Raw genomic sequence first — 15,270 nt, 5'->3', positions numbered from 1 at the left:
TATAGAGTTTTTGTGAATTCTAGAGTGCCCCATGATGTCACTTCTGGTTTTCACCAGTCCCTACCCCAACTGATCCAATTATTTCTGCTTGTTTTCCAGTTCCACTCATAACTCAGAAAAATAATAATAATAACATTCAATTTATATACCTCCCTACAGGACAACTTAATGCCCACCCAGAGCAGTTTGTGAAGTATGTTGTTATCATCCCTACAACAATCACCCTATGAGGTGGGGGGGGGGGGCTGAGAGAGCTCTGGAAGAGCTGTGACTAACCCAAAATCACCCTGTCGGCTTCAAGTGGAGGAGTGGGGAATCAAACCTGGATCTCCAGATTAGAGTTCTGCCACTCTTAACCACTACACCAAACTGGCAAACCAATACCATTATATCAAAAGATTTTAGCCCAACTATGAATATCAAAAGTAATTCTGGCCATATTAGTAATGAAGTATTTTTCCAATCAGATTGTAATGAGTAACTTTCCAACCACATATCCATATCCTTTCTCTAGGTGCACTTTGCCAAGGAGTGTGGTGTAAGGGTGCTTTCTCACACGGAATTCCATAGCCTTGCTGCATGCCAGTAGATTACCACATGGTAATCAGCATCAGCATCATCAACACATGTCTAAATACAAAAGTGGAACCAGTGTAGTGTAGTTAGCATCTGGAAGACACAAGTCTGAATCCCTACTCTACTACAGAAGCTTGCTGGGCAACCTAGAACCAATCACACACTTGTAGCCTCATCTACCTCAAGGATGTTGCAAAAATAAAATAAAGGAAAGGAGTATGATACACTTTATATACCCAGTCTAGAATGTATTCGAGCACTTAGGAACATAATCCTGTAATTATTTGCAATTTTTTTCAACCTCATAAACAAGGAAAGTTATAAGGAAAGTTCTGTAGGCCCCATAGGGATGCCAGGTCTCCCCATATGGTAGAAAACCTCCTGGCAACCCCTCCCTGTTTCCTACTGGTTCCTTAAAGGCTGGGGGTAGGGGGACTGGAGGAAAAGGGAGTGGGCACACCAGCATGTGACATTACTTCTGTCAAAACCCAGAAGTGATATCATTCATGATATCAGAGGTGATGCTCTAGGTTTTGCCAAAACTCTATGGTTTAACACAGTAGACATTATATATATGGACTTTCAAAAAACCCTTTTTGACAAGGTGCCTCACCCAAGATGTCTGAGTAAGTTTATGAGACATGAGATAAGCAGATGAGTTCTCTTAAGGATTTAAAACATTATGCTGGGAATTTTTAGGAAAGGTACTGAAAATAAGATAGCCAGTATTATAATACCCCTGTATAGATCTATAGTGTGGCCTCTGTTGGGATACTATGTGCCATTTTGGTCCCTATATCTCTAAAAGGACATTGCAGAGCTGGAAAAAATATAGAAGACAGCAACTAAGATGATTAAGTGGTTGGAGCTCATTTTCTATGAGGAAAGGCTGAAATGTCTGGGATTTAGAAAAGAGAAAACTAAGAAGGGACATGATAGAGGTTTATAAAATATATAATATGCTTTGGGGCAAGAACCATACCTCTCACTGGATCTTGGACTTTCCCCCCCTACAGCAGGCACTAAATTATTTTGAAAACTCAATAACATCTTACAACATTAGTAATGGATATTTATCTACATTTATGGGGTTTAAGACCTGGAGCTAGTCTTGTATTGCTTGTTATACATTCTTGAAAATGTTTGCAGAATATTCATTAGAAATAAAATCATATGATTTCTTCCCCCCATTAGGAAAGTAGAGTCCTTGTTATGGGATTCTGCAACATCTCCAGTCTGATAGTAGCAAGTACTAGGGAGAATTACGGAGTACTATCCTAACTAGAAAAACAAATTACACTGTGATTATCTAACTACACTGGTCATAAATCAGTCATATAAACATATACCTAATGAATCATAACTTACTATATAATTGAGTAAGCTTTTTTCAGACGACTCACTTTATACCCTGGTGCACCTCCAGAGGGCACCACCACAGAGGAAAGCCCAGGTAACTCACCATATTGCTCCAGAAAACATTCTGTGATGAGAAGCCCAGGCAGGGAACAGGAGCGGAGCAGGTGGCAATGCCCTCCCTGCGGCTTAACCCGGCTGATATTAGGTGCGGAGCAGGTGGCAATGCCCACCCTCCACCTTAACCCAGCTGATATTAGGAGAGAAGAAGGGGGCAATGCCCGCCCCATCTTCACCAGCTGGTAATAGAGTGGAACAGGTGGCAATGCCCACCACCACCTTAAACCAGCTGGTATTAGTACCAGAGCAGGTGGCAATGCCCTCTTCAGCCAGCTGGTATTAGGAGTGGAGCAGGTGGCAATGCCCATCACCCACCTTAACACATCACATATTAGGAGTGTAAAAGGTGGCAATGCTCACCCCTACCTTAACCAAGCTGGTATTAGGACCAGAGGAGGTGACAATGACCACCCCCACCTTAACCCAGCTGGTATTAGGAACGAAGCAGGTAGCAATGCCCACCCCCTCCTTATCACAACTGGCATTAGGAGCAGAGCAGGTTGCTATGCCCTCCCCCACCTAAACCCAGCTGGTATTAGGAGCAGAGCAGGTGGCAATGCCCACCCCCTTCATCGAGCTGGGATCAGGAGCAGAGTAGGTAGCTATGCCCACTCTCCACCTTAACTGAGCTCGTATTAGGAGCAGATCAGGTGGCAATGTCCACCCCCCCTTCACCTAGGTGGATGCAGGAACAGAGCATATGGCAATGCCCACCCCCTTCACTCAGCTGGGATCAGGAGTGGAACAGGTGCCAATGCCCACCCAGCACCTTCACCTGGGTGGGATCAGGCACAGAGTAGGAGGCAATTCCCTTCTTCCTTTCACCCAGCCGGAACAACAAGTGGAGCAGGTGGCAATGCCCTAACCCTAACCCTTAAATCAGCTGGTATTAGTAGCAGAGGAGGTGGCAATGCCCACCCTCACCTTAACCCAGGTTGTATTAGGAGTAAAACAGGTGGCAATGCCTGCCCCCCACCATAACCCAGCTGGTAATAAGAGTGGAGCAATGAGTGGGGCAATGCCTGTCCCCCTTTACCTGGCCTGTATCAGACATGCAGTAGTGCCTGCCCCCCTTCACCCAGCTGTAATCAGGCGCAGATCAGAAGGCAATGCTCGTTTTCCCTTCACCCAGCTGGGATCAGGAGTGGAGCAAGTGGCAATGCCTGTTCCCCTTTACCTGGCCTGTATCAGACATGCAGCAGGTAGCAAAGCCCACCACCTCTTCATGTTGCTGAGATCAGGTGTGGAGCAGGTAGCAATGCCCACCCCCCTCCTTCACTGGCTGGGATCAGTGAGGGATGAGGAGGGAATATCTGTCTGCCTGCTCTCCCCTTTCCAGAGCCCGTTGTATTTTTTCCACAACGGGCTTTGTTTCTAGTACTTCAATATTTAAAATATATACTGTGATGATATTAAGTATGTGTGTGTCTTTAAATGCTTGGTGTGATACAGATGAAGAGTGGGGGTGAAAGAGAGGGAGGGGTAAGTGAGATGATTGGTTGATGACTGAGAGTGTGGGCGAAGTGAACTACTGTTTTTAGTTATTGAGCAGAGACAGAACTTTCAGTCTGGGCAAAGCAGGCAACCTGTGTGGAAGCCTGAGGGATTCTCATTCTAGTTCAGTTAGGCATCCTGTGTGGAAGCCTGAACTTTGTGTGTCTGTGAGAGAACATTCATTCTGTCTGAAGCAGGCAAACTGTGTGTGTGTGCCTGAGAAAGTTTATAAAGATCAGTGTGACTGTGACTGTGCCTATATAAAGAAATGTTAAGAACGGAGAACTATCTTTGAAACTATCAAACTTAAGTACTAGTATGAAACTGATATGCTTCTTGTAAAAATAAAAGGTTTTTTTCCCATCCTAGAGTATATGTTGTTCCCATTCTTTTCCTTAGGTCCACATAGTCCCACAAAGGAGCCTGATGCTTAGCCATGTTATTAAAGGAGAAATTTAAATTAACTATTTTGGAATATAATTCCTGGTGGCAGCAATCTACTCAGAGGGTGTAAGAAGAGGGTTAAAGGCAAAATCTATCTGAAAAATAAAGAGGATCATAACATATACCATCAGAAAAATCATCAAATATCAAGCAGGTAAGTACCAAATGTACCATCTAAGAATCTTAATACAGTCATATAAACAGGTGGTACATCAAAAATTAATACTATCAGCATACATTTCTTAAAGTGCACAGTGCTCCACAAGATTTCCAATTGCTATTTTTCAAATAAGTATACAGTCATTAATTGCAGGAAAGTCCAAGTTAAGTCATGTCAAAATGTTACTAAATTTGAGTTCGCAGTATATGATTCATTAAGTACATGTTTATAGGACTGATTTATGACTCAACCAGTGCAGTTAGATAATCACAGTTTAATTTGTTTTACATCTCTAGTCTGAGGCAGGTTTATGCTGGGAGCAAGGTTGGGAACCAGGACTTGGTCTCAAAGGCTGGTGTTTTGTGCAGGTCTCTTATCCCTCTAAGTCATTAGGACATGCTACCAACACTGCTGTTCAGGCAGAAGAAAACCTGAGGGGTGAGGAGATGAGGGTTCAGGAGATCTCTATTTTCTTTCAACATAACTACTTGCAAATGTCAGAAAATTTGCAAAGTCTTCTCCAGTTAAGAAAAAAAATGCATTTCAAGTTGTGTAAACACCATCTTTGTACACTGTAACTTGTTAAGACTTCACAAAATAAATTCTACAGTTTCCATGCCTGGTTACTGGCAGGAGCTGGGGGGTAGGCCCATGAGGAGGCACATGCTGTTGCTTGTACCATGATGTCGCTTCTGTTTTTTTTCCTTAGAAGTGACATCATCATGGTCCATGTGCTGCCAATTTTTTCTCTCCTGCTACCTCTTGGACTGGCAGTTGGCAATGAAGGTTACCTGCAGGAGGCCTCCAATCACAGTGGGAGGCCTGGCAACTCTAAGAGCAGTGCTAATTGGTTACAGAAAAAACAATCTATCCATGACACCTGAAAGACTTATACGGAGAAAAAAAATCAGGACCTTTGAAACTTCTGCTAGATACATGGGAGCTAATATACAGAGAGCTGTCCCCAGTGCAGATGAGAGACCATTTTTAAATGGTTCATTTCAGTCAGGAGAGTGAGTATTGTGGGGACTTGTGCTATTACCCTGGTTAGATAAATTAAGTGCTCCCCCAGCGACACAGAAAAGCAGTTGCCATGAAGGCCGGGTAACATTTAAAAACCTCCTGGAGCTTGCAGCCTGACTATTTTAAGACTGTCTCATTGTTTTTGAAACAAATACGGTATTTTATTTGGCTCTTGTTTGTGCTTAACACTGGACCTAAAGCTATGTGAATCTTGATTTAAGTTTAGATAACATGATTAAACATAATCAACCCTTACAGCAAATTACTAGAAGCCGGAAAAAGAAGTTTTGTTGTTGTTTCTGGCCTAAAGATGATGTCATTTTATGATTATGGTTAGAGTTGATAGAAACTTCTTTATCGCTGTTTCCAGTTTCACAACATATGTCAGGCTTGGCCTTAAGACATGTCCTTAATTAGAGTTCTGGAGGTCTAGGATCTCCTGTCAAGGAGATCACCTGTCAAGGAGAGATTGTGAAATGTTTTTTGGGGGTGTTCAGATTTAGCAAATGAACCAAACAGTCTTAATACACTGGTGCTTCTCATACAGCAATAGGCTTGTGCAGTTGTCCTCACTGCTGCTGCAGAAGCTGTCAATTCAGTGCAGCAACAATGGGGCTACTGCATGGTGGGTTTTGGCCTTTGAGGGAGGACTTATTGGGGCCAGATCCAGAATCAACCACTAAGTAACTTGATACCACATGACTTGTATGACTCACCCAGGCCAGGCTGCTTGCTACTGTTCAAAGCAATCTCCACCACCACAAAAGAAAGCGTAGTGTAGTGGTTAGGGTTTCAGAGTAGGATCTGGGAAACAGTGGTTCGAATCACCACTCTTCTATAGAAACTCACTTGGTGATTTTAATCCAGTCACATGCTCTCAGCCTAACCTAACCTCTCAGGATTGTTGTGAGGATAATATGGAAGCAAGGAGAATGATGTAAGCTACTTCGGGTCCCCACTGGGGAGAAAGGCAATACATAAATGAAGTTGAAGGTGGTGAGCAGAAAAAAATAAAATTGTTTTGTGGGGTTGAAGGAGAGAAAAACATAGGGAAAGGGGAGCATATAAAAGCTGCAAGGAGGAGTAGGGTTTCCAGATCCAGGTTCAGAAATTCCTGAACATTTGGGGCATGGAGCCTGGAGAGTGTGAGGTATGAAATGGGAAGGGACCTCATCAGAGTATAATGTCACAGAGTCCACACTCCAAAGCAGCCATTTTCTCCAGGGGAACTGATCTCTGTGGCCTGGAAACAAGATGTAGCTTCATGAAGTCTCCAGCCACCACCAAGGTTGGCAACCCTAAATTATGAGGGAAAGAAGAACTAATGTGGGGAAGGGGATATAAGGAAAAATGAAGTGCCCCAGCAAGTCTTTGCAGTTCCCCTACTGTGCAACTGGGCTCAGCTCAGCCAGCACCATGCAACTGGGCTGTAAGAGAGAGGCTGCTGGGGGTGGGAAAGGTGAAGACAAGGGAGCAGACAAAGTTGGGTGGGAAGGACAGAAGCAAGCAGGAAAAGGAGGAGAGGCTTTGGGGGGGAGAGAAGAGAAAGAGGACACGGTGAGGGAGGGGGAAATGAGATCCTCCTTCAAGACCTTGTGCATCCCTCACTTGTATGAATACTTATACATGGACATGTTTTATATGCAAGTATGTTTAACTTTAATGATAGCAAAGTAATGAATTATCATTATATCATATTTATTATGCTGGTTGAATAAGATATATGGAGGGGTTCAAGATTTGAAGTCCATTTTGGGTGAAACATAAGCTGCCGCCCTTTCCTATTACTTAAAGATACTAAAAATAGCAAGGCACTAGTTATGTGAAGTGTCTCTTATGTTCCAGGGGTCATGGAGGAGAGGGGTGTTTACAGTGATATATTGGTATCCATTAAAACAAACTTCATAGGCATGTGAATTCCCTAGCAACTCAATCAGCTGAGATCTTTAAAGGTGACCTATGGATTTATTTCATTGTAAATCACAGAAGAACTGCAGAAACATCTGCTGGTTTCCCCAAGTCTTGGGAAAACCAATCTTCAGCTGGTTTTCCTAAGTCTTCCCGAGAAAATATTCAGCCCTTAATAATGCAAAACAATAACTTTTAAAGAAGAAGTTAAAAAGGTAAACTTTGGATTTGCTGCATTATTTGTTCCACTCAGATTCTTGACACATGATGTAAATTTAGGGGATTAAATTTGGTGAGCAGCAGTAAAAAAATGTGTAATGTGCAGCACATTTGTTAAATTAAATTAAAACACTTGATTATCATGAATGCACTAGAATCTGATTCACAAAAGGGAAAGAGATGAGCCATGCAGCCCCTCAGCCCTACCTCAGCAGGAATGAGGCAACCAGAGAAAGAATATCTATTCTAAGACCCCCCCCCCCTTATGTGGGTTGTGTGGATAGGGAATACAAACAACCAAGGGAAAACAGTGTGAAGATGCTTTTCCCTCTCCCCCAATTAGGGTGTGATAAGATAAGTTTGGCTCATAGAGGTGCTGGAGAAATGTTTTTCCTGCCCTTTATTAATCCTTGGCATTGTTCCTCCTTCTGTTGGCAGAGAGAAGGAAAGCTGTGTGATTCTGAATACAAGAAATTGTGTGTATACATTGTATGCCCATACAGAACTGCATATAAAACTGTTCTTTCTAGGAGGGAACCTATATCAACAACCTGGTTAGTATTCTGCATGCAGTGAAGGATGTTTACTTTGCATCTGCACTGATTATTTACTGTCTAATGTAGAGGAATAAGCCAACACTAATGGTTGTTACTAATTAGTTTTTTAAAGAGCCAACTGGGAATTTTAACTAAAAATTACTGTGCCAAGCTCAGAAGATTTGGCCATATTTTAAATGCCTGACTGTGTGGCTTAGGCAGGCAAAAAAAAAAAAAGCACACAGCTTTAAAATGTGGCATTCTTATTCAGATGTGTTAGTAGCTATTACTCAGCATTAATTATGCATTAAAGGCAAAGTTATTTATCACTGTTTGGAACAATATTTATTTATACATACTGTATATCTAGACTTCCTTGTCAGCAGCTACTTTGTATTTATCCCTCTCCCCCACATATTTAAAAATATATTAGCAAACTTCTAGTAGAGTGTTAAATTGGTCCTATTCTTTGACACAAATGAGATCTGCTACAGCTGCTGCTGATGTAAAGCCTACAATTAAAAAGATAAAATGTTGGATGTAAAAAGGGGAAAGTGGCAGGAATGCTTTTCACTTTTACAAGCTGGGAGGCATCACCAAACACACACATGTAAGATGGAACTGCATCTTAGAAAAGGTTACTCCCAGAAATGGCAATCCATATCAAGTTCTGTTCTTTCATTTCAGAAAGTACAGTACAACTTACCCCATTGTGTGATGTCATCAAGTTGCACACTTTCCATTCCCTCTTCCCCATCAATCAATGGCTGTTACTTGCAGGGCAGTGAAATGCATATTGCAGTAAAGATCCTAAATACAGTGGGTGTTATGGCACATTGCACAGAAAGTGGGAATTTTCAAAAAAGGTCCTGTGTCTTCCATAATGTTTTGCCCTACCTAACCCATAATTAATCATTGTGTTTCATTACTAAGTCAAATTTCAGTCTAATTTGTCAAAAGCTACTCTCTGTATTATCATAAATAGACCCCAGTCTCAGAGTGATCGTTTCAAATTTCTTATCTCTGCCACACAACAAATTTACATAGCAAAAGATGAAAAATAGATGATAAATATATGTAAGTCAAACTTAGTAACATTCACTCAGCCATACTGACTCAATGCAAGACTACTTACCATGCTTTCATGGGGTTAGGTCAAAATTTCACAAATGTAAGGTGTCCATAAAACGAGTGCTCCCTGTTTTTCCCTTGACCCTCAAGCCCCTGTTAATCCTGAAAACTCTCTGCTGAGGTTTCAGGAGGCCTCCAGAAAAGAATTTCATGCAGAATAGATATCACACTTAGACATGGGCATGAACTGCATTACGTACTTCAAAAACCCACGAAATTGGCGATCGTGCAATCACAACCCAGCATTTCGTGATTGTCCACTGCCAACGAACCAGCATTTGGAAGAAGGCTGGTTCAATGCATTTGGCCGCGGTTCGGGAAGCCAGACACTCAGGCACCAGCAATCAATTCCCCTGGAAATGGAGCTGAACTTTGTTTGCGCTCCTTCTGTCACTCTGGAAACCCAAATGGAAGCCCAGCTTACCTTGATCGGCAGGTCTTCCTTCCAACCATCTGAAAAGCAGTTACAAGTTGGGAGAAGACACCCGGGGAAGGGAGGGGGTGTTCTGTAGCCATGGGCACTCCAATCTCATCCTGGCAAACCCTGATAGACAGCTCTGACGGCCAAACACAGACCTCTTGTGTTGCTCTATGGGACCTCAGTTTATAAAAAGCACTGCAATCCCAGTTCTGGTTTCACTTTCAGCGAGCAGTGGAGTGGGACGGAGCTCTTACTTGCTACTTGCTATCCTTTGGGGAGAGAGACAGAGTATAATTGAGCTTGGATTTTGGGGATAGGGATCTATCTCTTCTGGTACCAGGGCTGCAGCCAGGCCCTGGGACCAAGCTCAGTGGGCACCTTGGCGGAGGGCTCACATTGATTATCACCAGTGCCTGATCTGGTCAGGCCTCTGGGAGTGGTGGGCTAGGGCTCTAGCCTCAGCCTCTGGTTCCAGGGCTGCTGCCAAGCCCTGGGGCCAAACTCAGTGGGCACCATGGCGGAGGGCACACAGACTCATCTCCTTTCCTGTCCTCCTTAATTCTAGTTTGGTGGCACAATGAGAGCGGAACTACAAGTGACAAAAGGCACAGATTGGACACTTGTCAACTTCCCTCAAGTTTTGATGGGAAATGTAGGCATCCTAGTCTTGCAGCTTGGCTCTCTGTCTGCTGTCCAATGGACTTTTCAACTGTCACTTGTCCAACATTCCGCCAAGCTGCCTATATTTCCCATCAAAACTTGAGGGAAGCTGACTAGTGTCCAACCTGTGCCTTTTGTCGCTTGTGTTTCCACTCTGAGTCTTCCTGTTGTGTTGGCCGCCAAGGGTGGTTGTGGGGTGAAGTGCGACGGCAGTCCTCCTGGTTCACTTGTGGAAAGCAGTATTGGGTGTGGCTTGGGGGCAGCAGAGAGTCCTCCCATTCCCCCCAGTGCACCTGTGGGGGCTGTGGAGGAGGCCAAAGAGGTCTTTCCGCATGGGGGAGTGAATCTCTCTCAACATTTTGAGGAGGGGGTGAGCAATGGATCCCTGGAGGAATGGTATGTGTGTTATGAAAGATCCCTTCCATCCCCATCCCAAACTCTCGGTGGTGCCCCCATCTGCAGTCCACCCCTCACCCTGTCGTCCATGGCCAGCTCCGCAGCGCAGCCTGTAACTGTTTGTCCTCCTTCCCCTGGGACAGTTAGCGGTTGACGTTTCAATGCCTCCATATGGAGGCTCTTTCGGGCCCTTCCTGATGACCCCTGTGTGGTGCAGTGCGGTGCCTGTGATGTCCTGGTGTGCAGGGGCAAAAACCCGAAGCACCTGTCTTCGACGGCCGTGACTCGGCACTTGGAGAAGCTCCACCCAAGACTGTCTCCCTCCTCACCCAGTGAAACATCCATTGGGGTGAGAAAGAGGGCGACCAGCTCTTCTGAGTGGGGGTCAGTGGGAGGGTCACTTTGCCCTGAGGGTGATGCTGGTGGGAGTAAAATGCTCCAGCAGGCCACAATCGCAGAGGTTGTCCCCTTGGGGTCTGGGACAGCACCACTTAGAACCTTGAGGCAGATGGCTCAGGAGGTGGCGGCTGCCGCACTGTTCCTCAGTGGGACCCTTGGGTGAGGACCTGCGGTGGCTGGGGGATCAGGCCCCCATCTGAATGACATGTCCTTTCCCGCCCTCGCTGGGAATACCAGCACGCTCCACTTTGGCCTGGCAGTTGCAAGGGGATCTTCCCCCTCCACCTCCTCATGATGACATGTCCTCTCTCTCCCATCCTTTCCAGCAAGGCAGGAAGGTGGGTACTGTCGGCTTTTGTCGAAATTTTCCTCTGTGGGACCCTCAGGTGAGGACCTGTGGTGGCTGGGGGATCAGGCCCCCATCTGAATGTCATGTCTTTTCTCACCCATGCCGGGAATACCAGCTCGTTCCTCTTTGGCCTGGTGGGCGGGCAGATGGAGGGTACCACCGGCGAGTGGCTAGACCCCCCACCCCCATGAAGGGAGATGGCTCGTTGCCACCTCCCAGTGACTGCCAGGCCCGGTGGCCGCTGTCATTACCCACCGTTCCTGCATTGGCGGGGAATGCCAGCTCGCTCCTCTTTGGCCTGGCGGGCGGGCACATGGGGGGTGCTGCCAGCGAGCAGCCAGACCTCCCACCCCCTGAGAGAAGGTGGCTCGCTGCTGTTTCCCCATGTCCGCCAGGCCCAGCAGCAGCCGGCAGTACCCACTTTTCCTGCATTGGTGGGGAATACCAGCTTGCTTCTCTTTGGCCTGGAGGGCGGGCACATGGGGGGTGCCGCCGGCGAGCGGCCAGACCCCCCGCCTCCTGAGGGGAGGTGGCTTGCCTCCACCTTCCCATGCCTGCCAGGCCCAGCGGCCGTCGTCAACACCCACCTTCTGTACACTGGGCCAATTTCAACCGGTGGCTCTAATTGTATCGAGTGGGAGTTTCCTGAGAGTCTTGGATTGGAGAGGGTAACTCCAAGGTCTCTTTTGCAATCTTGTCCAAACTTGGGTGATGGCTGTAGGAGAGCCTGCAAAACACTCCCTGGGAATATGGGCTCTCTAAGTGCAACGGGGGCCATTCCATGTCCCACGAACTGTGAACCACAAACTGGTTCGGCAACAGAAAATGTTCATTGTGTTTCGCAATCTCAGGATCGTTGTTGGCACCAAACCACGATCCGCAGAGTCGTTATTTTTTTTTGGTTCGTGCCCATGTCTAATCACAATCCTTTCACATTGTCTCCCCTAGGTATTCCAGGCTTTGGGTAAGTGGTTGCTTTTGTGTGTTTGGCTTTTGTGTTTTCCCAGAAGAAACAATGGAGACAAGTAGTGACCACTTTCTTCAGGAGCCCATAGAATGCGACTGTTTGATACAACTTGCTTGAAATTTAGTGGACAGACAGAACTAGGTTCTCTGCAACATCACAAACATACAATGGCCAAGCAGCAGAATTGCAGAAACACTAAGAAGGACACCCCACCCCCAAGTTTCATGTCTCAGAGTATGTGGCAGTCCCTGTAGCCTCTGACTCCTTCCAAAGCCCTCTGCTGGCCACTTGCTCATGGGACGAGGCCATAAAGCATGCAGCTCAAGGAGGGCAATCAACTCACAGAGGGACATCCCTGGCATCAACTGGATGAAGAAGGAGAAATGGCCAGGTGGAGAGAAGAGTGGGCAGTGGCAGCAGCATAGTTGGCAGTGGCAGCTGCTGCCAAAGAAAGAAGAGCAGCACTAGCAGGAGCTGAGGAGGAGGATGCCATAGACTGATGATGAGTCAGCAAGACCCTTCCTCCTGGAGGACCTTTATAGCAAGAGAGAAGAAAACTTCCAGGCCATCAAGGAGATGCTAGACAGCCTCCTGGAGATGGTGGAGGCAAACCTCCTCTACAAGGAATGTACCAAGCTCTATCCACACTGTAAGAATAAGTTATTGCTACCTTTCCCAATGATGGTGCTTCTCAAAAGTAGATGTGGCTGCTGGCAGGTGGATGGAGTAAATGAATCCTCCTCTTCCTAAAATGGGGCACAGGGCCAGACCATAACCGCCCACATGAATCTCTTCCTTCTCCAGTTTCCTTCAGTTCTACTGTGCCATTTTCCCCCAGATTTTCAGCATATAAGTGTTGATATTGATTTGTTTGTTTCTTCCAGCAGGGGAAAGGCAGAGGAGGGACCTTGCCCTGCAGATAGTCCATGAATGGTGCTCGGAGCAGGGGAATGGTTGTGGAATATTTTCTTCTTCTTTTTTTGCTTTATTTTTCAGAGGGACAAAAAACTCTTTCCTTCAAAATTTCCTTGTTCATTCTGAATGCTCTGTGGGTTGAGAAGAAGGGAGGAGGCTCCTCACTGAGTTTTAAAGTCTACAAAAAAGCACCCTTGGACCTCAGAGAAAGCCCAGCCTTTCCTCAAGATGCCTGTTGCCCATGTTCATTTCCCACTTACTCCCTGTGGTACCTATACAAGTCTTTGTGTTCATGAAGTAATCTCATGTTACTGTTCTCCAGTTTTACCTCCCTGTACCTCTGGTTATGTGGAAACACAGTGTGCTAGAAGTTTGTGCCACATTTTTCCTAATGTGAACCCCCTGTCTTGTACACAGAATCACCTGAGTCCCAAGAAGAAGAGAACAAGGATGATTTGTGGCCCTCCTTAGTGAGCACTGGTGGCCCTCCCTTGCAGGCACATAGTGACAGTAGTGACACCACCCCTTCAGTAGGCAGGGTGCATCTGATAATGCTGCACAGGCTATGAGTGGGGAATCTGAGTATGTTGTTCCCACTGGAAGCAGCACAGATTACTAATTGCAGTGTATTGCCACCTTTGCAGAAATTCTGGGCCTACCTTTACCCTCACAAGTGAGATACGGGGCTGGGATAGAAAAAAATGACCGAGGGCCAAGCTACAAGTGATGAATGACACTTGAATGGCAAGTGTATTTCTCCCTGTTCACTTGTGCTCCACTCAATCCACTTGCCGTTCAAGTGTCATTCGTCACTTGTAGCTTGGCCCTCAGATTCAGATTAGGTGGTATAGTAGTAGTAGTTGTGTTCTTGTTGCCCACGTTTGTTAATTAAAGATGTTCGTTGTTTGTCACTTGTTTCCAAACTCAGAATGATGGCACAAAATTGAATGTTTAAACACTCAGTAGTGGTTTATCTAACATTAGGTAACATTTCAAGTAGTACTCTGCAGGTTACTGAGGAACAGATGTATGACACATTCTAGGTTTTGTAATGTAAGACAGAACAACAATGATCCCTCCCCTTCTTTGATATCCAGGAGCAGTTCCTCAAAGCACTTCATCACCAATCAGGGACAGGGGCCTGTAGGAAAGAACAGAAAACAAGTTAGGCAGCATTCCAGCAATGACCAAAAGACCTGATTAGGAGACTGGCTGCATTTCCTTGTTGGATGCTTCTTCAGGACACTTGTTGAGCAAATGTGTAATCCAGTGATGTACCTTCAAGTACAAATTCTGCCCCTTGTTGCAGTCCATGCCTGCACTGGAGGTACATTTCCAAACCAGAAGTGCTTTCACCCACCCAAGGCCCCCCACCTGTGATCCTTCCATCCTGTTGCCTACAAAACTTAAAGGTATCCACACAAAAAAGACAGACATATCTGGACTAGTACCATCTTTCCTTGTCTGGGAAAGTGTCTGATACTGTGATTTAAAGCAAAGAAGTTCTGTACCCTAGCCAAGTGACAAAGGATAGGGAAGTTTTACACCAATAACTTAGGAGGATGAGGTGGACCACTAATCGTGGGATCGTCTTTGGTGATTGTAGAAACCTGGTGAGAGGTGCACCTGTTGCCTGACTGACTGCACTCACCTTCAGACTCAAACACTGGGTCAACCCCACTCTTGTGCTTCCTAGTGTGGATTGGATTCTGCTGCAGGAACAGAGTTCTGCCTGAAACATGAAAGGGAACTCCATCAGGAGATGTGTCAGTCACTGTCAACCAGAAAGCAAGTCATCTATCTTTTTCCAGGGTCAGGAGAAGGACAGGAAAGTACAGTGAATGTTGGAAAAACACACATTTAGCTAGCCTTTCTGTGCAATGGTGATCAATCATGCAGATGGATGAGGATTTCTGCAGGGCAGCCTCTGGATGGTCTGCCTAGAAATAAATAAGGAGTCTTACTGTTCATCATCACCACTACTGGAATATGCAGGAGCCTTCTCTCAGCTGCACAGCAATGAAGGGGAGAGGTGATGATTGTCAGAAAGCATCTCTTTCCTGCATCTCCAGAGGGAGAGATGCTTCTTTCACCAAGGATGTGGAATCTGCAGTGGGAAGGAAAGTTTCAAGTGTTAACAACAGAATACAACATCCATAACAGGAAGACTTTAGCGGCGGTGCTGGTTCAGTTAAT

Source organism: Eublepharis macularius, chromosome 2 (genome assembly GCF_028583425.1).
Source record: "Eublepharis macularius isolate TG4126 chromosome 2, MPM_Emac_v1.0, whole genome shotgun sequence".
Taxonomy (NCBI): Eukaryota; Metazoa; Chordata; class Lepidosauria; order Squamata; family Eublepharidae; genus Eublepharis; species Eublepharis macularius.
The sequence above is the reverse complement of the archived record's forward strand: the minus strand, read 5'-3'. Positions refer to the sequence as shown.